Here is a 7150-nt window from a genome sequence, read left to right on the forward strand (position 1 = left end):
CTGACGATGTTTTTCTGAAGTGTTCCTGATCCCATGTGGTAATATCCATTACAGAATGATGTCGGTTTTTAATGCAGTGCCGCCTGAGGGATCGAAGGTCACGGGCATTCAATGTTGGTTTTCGGCCTTGCCGCTTACTCGCACAGATTTATCCAGATTCTCTGAATATTTTGATGATATTATGGACTGTAGATGATGAAATCCCTAAATTCCTTGCAATTGCACGTTGAGAAATGTTATTCTTAAACTGTTGGACTATTTGCTCACGCAGTTTTTTGAGCATTCCTATAACAGCTATAACAGCTGTCTATAACAGTCACCGGTATTGTTGAGCTGTTTTTGTTTAATTGTATTAAGTGTTTTAGAGCTAAGCAACACATTTGATCAATTCAAGCAGCTAACCAAAACCGTGCTGCCTAATGAAATGAATTGCTCCCTTGTACAACATGAGATGATTCCTCCTCAGTTCCCGCCGGAACTTTCTTCTAACCGAAATTTCTTTTTCTGCTGCTAAGTGCTGACCACAAACTACTGAAATGGAGAAACCCTGGATGATATTTCCACCGCAGCACTTACAGGTGAGCTAATAACTTCTATTTTCTGTTTGAATGTTGAGTTTTGTGGGCCAGTATTGTGCTTGTTCAGAATCTTGTCTAGGTTCATTTAAGTTAGAATTTACCTGATTAACTTAGCTAGCTAGCTTAACTTTAAAGTCAGCATTTATTTTTCTTAATTGTTTTCAGGTTTGATAACCAAGTGTAGTCGGACCATAGAAGATACATTTAAATTAAAATTGCGAGCGGTAACACTGAATGCTTGGATAATGCAATTTATTAGGTAACAGATCTGCTCTTTACAGTAGGTCCGTATGTAGTGTCTCAAATCACTCCCTGTTCCCTATATAGTGCACTACTTCACTGTTTGGGGTGGAAGCGCTAACATGTCATGTCCTACGAAGTGCACTACATAGGGAAGGGGGCGTGATTTGGGACGAAGCCTCACAGAGTAAACATGAGTGCTTCTCTCTGTAAGAGGAAAAAACAACGAAGTTTCATTTAGGAGATTAATTTTAGATTATGGGTTTATTAGATGCGTTTTGGAGGAATATGTTACTTAAATGTTTGTTAGAAACTTTGTTTAAGAGCGTGTTAAAAAACACAAACAGACGAAACTTAGCTTGATGCTACAATACATTCTCATTAAAGTTAGAAATTTGCATTATGTTTGCAATAAAAACTTGATGAAATAAAAGTGATTTAAAATAATTTCTGGATTAAATACTGCTTTATTAGTAAATTATTACTAATAATTATTACTAATTATAGTATCGAGTCTCTATATCTGACTTTTGTGCATGGAAACTGAATTTTTAATGCTTATGTCATGATTAAAATGCTTTAATTTTCATATTTTCTGACGGTTTTAAGGCATTTAGTGTGGTGCCAAAACCTATATGTATTATTGCTTATTTTTAAGAAGTCTTACTAAGTAACATTTGCGTACCCCATTGGCAGATTTTCTTTTTGCTTAATATAAGCATTTACATCTCATTTCAATATTTCTTTTGCTGTTTTTATAGATAGTTTTTTTTAGTGTTAATTATAACAATGTGAGGGTTTTTAAATTGTTCATTTCTTATTTTGAGAACTATTTTCTGGAGTTGATCTTAATTTAAACTTTACAGTGTTAATTTAAGAACATTTTTAAGCCATTTTAGCTAAAAATATGTCCAAGAAATCTAATTTCAAGAATATTTTTTACCTAATAAGGTTTTATGAAAATGCTTAAAACAAGATTAATATGCTAGTTTAGCTGATTATGCTAGTTTTTGGATTATTAATATGACATTAGAGCAAATGAGTTTTACTCAAATCTAGCCATAATGCCTTAAATCAAGTAATTTCCTACTAATTTTAAGATTATAAGATAATTTATAGCACAAGATCTTTTCCCTTGTTTTAAGAAATCTTGCTAAGATAAATTTTCTCACTATACTGGCAGATAATTTTGCTTGATTTAAGCACCTTCTGTCTTGATTTGTTTTTATTTTTCTTGTTTTCTGAAGGTGATTTTTTGCAGTGTATGGCACAACAGCAGGGAGAACAACAAAAACAACTTGCCCAAGTGATCGAAGGTATGAAACAGTTGTCTGCTCAGTTACAAACTATGAATGTTTTTACTGCTAATGAACCCGCAGCTAGTCCTTCGTCACTTATCTCGCAACCTGAGGGCGTTTTTCCGGTTAGTAAGCCTGATAAATTTGATGGATCTCCTCATTTGTGTAAAGGTTTTTTGTTGCAGTGCTCGATTTACTTGAATAATTCTCCTCCGAGCTCTGATAAAGCACGGATAGCACGGATAGCTTTTGTAGTGTCTCGTATGACTGGTAAAGCACTCGATTGGGCTACAGCTGTTTGGTCTGAGTTACAGAGTTGTTCTTATGAGCAATGTATTGAACAAATTTGTGTTGTTTTTGATCATCCTCATGAGGGAAAGACTAGTGGAGAATTTTTGGCTAAAATTCGGCAAGGTGAACGATCTGTAGCAGCAAGTAGTGGTTGGAATGAACCAGCATTGTTGGTCATGTTTCGTAATGGTCTGAGTTCTAAAGTAAGAACTGAACTAGCATGTAAGGATGACCGTTTGTCTCTAGATAGCTTAACAAAGCTTGCTATGAGACTGGATCAACTCTCGCATGAACGAAAAACCACAAGAACTGCCTCAGCTTCTAATCGTGGGTCCCAACAGGGTCAAACACCTGTTCGTCCAACAGCTTACCCGGCCGGTGCACCTTTCCGAGAGGACTACGATAATATGGAACTTATGCAGTGTGACTTGTCTCGTGAAGAAAGACGTGGACGATTACATGGAGGTCTGTGCATGTACTGTGGTGGTGCTGGTCACGTCTTACATGACTGCCGGGCCCGCCCGCACAGACCTCAGGCACCTACCTTGGGTAATGTGGTGAGTGTTCCCACAAAGGGGTTGGTTTCGAAATCTTTCTTGTTACCTGTCACTATTTACTGCCCAGGTTCTTCTTCTGTCTTCTCGGCCTTGATTGATTCCGGCGCGGAAGGAAACTTTATACACACGAAGGTGGTTAATCAGCTGGACATCAGTGTTCAACCCCTGAAGACTACATTGAAGGTTTCTGCTCTGGATGGAGGCCCTGTTGGAGCAGGAACTATTTCTTTGATAACAGAACCGGTTAAGGTATCTACCAGTGCTCTTCATGAAGAACTTTTTAACTTTTTAGTCATAGACTTTATCTGAATTTTCAATCATATTAGGATTACCCTGGCTGAAGAAACATAACCCCATTATCTCTTGGTCTGATCAAGAATTGCTTTCTTGGTCCACATTTTGTTTTGAAAATTGTTTGAAGTTTCCAGTTTTGTCGATCCTGTCTACTTCTGTTGAGAGTCCTGAAAATGCTGTAGAAATAGAAATTCCTCAAGAATATTTAGACCTGAAGGAGGTGTTCAGTAAAAATAATGCTACTAAGCTACCACCTCACAGACACTGTGATTGTGCTATTGAACTTATGGACAATGCTACTCTTCCTAAATCCAGAGTGTATCCGTTAACCCAGGCCGAGGAAAGGGCCATGGAGGAATACATCGAAGAAGCTCTGGCTCAAGGGTTCATTCGTCCATCCACATCTCCTGCAGCTTCTCCTGCAGAAAGATGGGGGATTACGTCCGTGTATCGATTACAGAGGTTTAAACCAGGTTACCAAAAAATACCCATATCCCCTTCCTCGGATTCCAGTAGCTTTAGAACAATTGCGTGGGGCCAATATTTTTTCAAAGCTGGACCTCAGAAGTGCCTACAACCTGGTCCGTGTAAGAGAAGGAGATAAATGGAAGACTGCCTTTGTCACCACTAGGGGGCACTATGAGTATAGTCATGCCATTTCCTTATGCCTGGTTCACACTACACGATTTTTGCCCTGATTTTCGCTCGGCGGCTGGTCGGCGCTTGATTCTCCGGGTCGGGAGCGACTCGGCGTTCACTCGGCGATCAAAACTATCCTACAACTCGACCCGACCGGCTCGCCGACCGCTCGGCGACTGGATTGAGTTTTCTAGCACGCCAGATATCTGATCTCAGATGTGCGACTGGGAATGAACAGCCAATGAGAACGCAGGATACGGTGTGAGGGGAAACGCAGGAGGGAAGGCGTAATTAATATAGTTTATATCAGAATACACCGGCACACACACGTTTTACAGTATTTCTGACTTGATCGTTCTCTACAAAACATAACACAACACTGCATTGCAAAATTATTAATTAACCTCCAACTTACTACAGAACAAGCCATATACTGTTGGTGTTGCCAAATCCACTCAGATTCATTAATTTTCCCTCTTTGATTTTACGCTGCACATCAGACCACAAACAACTTTGATCACTCGCTACTTGTTGACGTGCATTTTTGGACGTGGTATCATTAAACTCCCTCGTCAAGAAAAAAAAAGGGAGACCAGAGAAGCTCGCCTGCGATTCCAGTTGGTGATGGATCGTGTAGTGTGAAACCCCCTATCACCGATCAGTCGTGTAGTGTGAATTACACACCGACTGAAGGACTCCCGAGTGCAAGAGATCCAGTCGTGTAGTGTAAACCTGAACTTGGCATTAATAACGCCCCTTCTGTCTTCCAAGCATTCATCAGTGATGTTCTGCGTGATATGATTGGTCGGTTTGTCATAGCCTATATTGATGATATTCTTGTTTTTTCTGACAGTATTTCTCATGGCCGTCAAGTTCTTTCTAGACTACTAGAGAACCAGCTGTACATCAAAGGAGAGAAATGTGAGTTTCATCTTTCCTCTACTACCTTTCTTGGTTATATAATAAGCCCCACAGGTATTACCATGGATGATCACAAGGTAGATGCAGTGGTCAGTTGGCCCACTCCGAAAACTGTTAAAGAGCTGCAGAAGTTCTTAGAATTTGCCAGTTTCTACTGTCGTTTTATCCCTAATTTTAGTAGCTTGGCAGCTCCCCGGACTTAAGGGCGCTACTAAAAATCCCGTATGGTATTGTGAAGCCGAACAGGCTTTCCTGAGCCTCAAACAGGCTTTCACCTCAGCTCCTATACTCGCACATCCCAATCCTAGTCAACCTTTTCTAGTAGAGGTGGATGCAGTTCTCTCACAAAGGCAAGGTAATCCCCCGAAATTACATCCCATAGCATTTTATTCACATAAACTTACACCCACAGAACAAAATTATGGGATCGGAGATGGAGAAACTTCTGGCCATGAAATTAGCATTCGAAGAATGGAGACATTGGCTAGAGGGAGCTAATCATCCATTTTTAGTCCTTACAGATCATAACAATTTGGAATACTTGCAATCAGCAAAACGACTAGATCCTCGCCAAGCTCGTTGGTCCTTATTTTTTTCATACACACCAGGTTCTCGAAATGGCAAAGCAGATGCTCTTTCTCGAATGTATGTTGATGAAACATCTCATAGCTCTTCATCTGAAACTATACTCCGACCTGGTGTGGTAGTGTCTTCTATTCGTTGGGAAATCGACGATAAAATTGAAGGAATATTAAAAGAAATTGAAATACCTGCTCAATGCCCACCTAATCAGCTGTATGTTCCTAGTCCGTATCGTGATCGACTTATTGTCTGGGCCCATTCATCTATCTCATCTGGTCACCCTGGTGAGACTCGTACCCAACAACTTCTAGCTAATAGATACTGGTGGGAGAATATGTTTAGTGATATACAGTACATAGGTTCGTATCATCTTGTTCTGTCTGTTCGCAATCTAAGACGCCTAAAACACTGCCCGTTGGGAAATTGGTACCATTACCGTTTCCAGCACGTCCGTGGTCTCATTTAGCTATTGACTTTATTACTGACCTCCCACCTTCTCAGTCATATACTACTATTCTCACAATCATTGACAGATTTTCACGAGGGGTGAGGTTTTTACCTTTTCCATCCTTATCCACTGCTTTTCAGACTGCTGAAGCCTCGTTCAATTATGTTTTCCTGAGGAGATTCTGTCAGATAGAGGGTCCCAATTCACGTCCCAAGTTTGGTCGGCCTTCTTTGAACAATTAGGTGTTTCGATTAGTCTGACTTCAGGTTATCATCCCGAGTCCAATGGACAGTGTGAAAGGATGAATCAGGAACTGGGTACATTTCTGAGACTGTATTGTTTTAAGAATCCGAGAGACTGGGCCCGTTTTCTTCCATGGACTGAGATTGCTCAGAACTCTCTAACTAGTTCTACCACAGGGATGACTCCTTTTCAGTGTTTTCTAGGGTATCAACCTCCTGTAATGCCTTGATGTGGAACTACATCGGATGTACCCGCTGTGGATGACTGGATGAGGCGTAGTGAGGAGGTATGGGAGCAGACGCATCAACGCATAGAAACCGTATTGCGACGGCAAAAGAATCAAGCAGATCGCCATCAAGGAAATACTCCCACCTATCAACCAGGAGACCGGGTGTGGCTGTCAACACAAGACTTCAGGATCTCAGAGGGGAGTAAAAAATTATCACCCAAATACATTGGTCCATATAAAATTTTAAAACGTATTAATGATGTCACATATAAATTGGATTTACCTGGGCATTCTCGTATGTCAAATTCTTTTCATGTATCTCTCCTGAAACCGGTTGTCACAGGTCCACTGAACGAGACCATGTCTGGTGAGACTCCTCCACCTCCGGTGATCGTTGATGGGACAGCTGTTTATGCTGTCCATCGGTTGCTGGATTCGAGACGACGTGGGGCCAGTCTGCAATACCTGGGTAACGCGAGTGACGTCTTATAACCAAATGACGTCACGATGCGGGCCGGTTGGTGTTGTGACGTCACTGGAGAGAGAGTATAAATACAGGCGCTTCACTTCAGCAGGTCAGAGCTCGGTGTGAGATTCTACTCAGCGCTTCTACTGCAGCTAATACAGGTGACGGGACCAACAGGACCGGGTACGAGCGCACTGGAAATCATGGAGCCTGACTGGGGAGAGCACCTGAACCACTGGGCTCAAAAGCAGCTGAGAAAAGAGAGGGATGTGATGGACATGATTGTTATTGAGATTGAGGAACTGGAAAGCCAGATGCAGGAGACTGGTGAAGATAGAGGACAGGGTCAGTGCATCCAGACTGA

General features: G+C 41.2%; 1 long non-coding RNA gene across 1 annotated transcript; it reads left to right on the forward strand.

Annotated features, from left to right (window-relative positions):
- Positions 1-370: 370 nt before the first annotated feature.
- Positions 371-6706, forward strand: LOC134309115 (uncharacterized). Its single transcript, XR_010011003.1, has 5 exons — positions 371-578; positions 2066-2134; positions 3032-3213; positions 4751-4818; positions 6285-6706. It is a non-coding gene; the product is annotated as an uncharacterized LOC134309115 (long non-coding RNA).
- The last annotated feature ends 444 nt before the right edge of the window (positions 6707-7150 follow it).

This window comes from Trichomycterus rosablanca, unplaced genomic scaffold, assembly GCF_030014385.1.
Source record: "Trichomycterus rosablanca isolate fTriRos1 unplaced genomic scaffold, fTriRos1.hap1 scaffold_99, whole genome shotgun sequence".
NCBI lineage: Eukaryota > Metazoa > Chordata > Actinopteri > Siluriformes > Trichomycteridae > Trichomycterus > Trichomycterus rosablanca.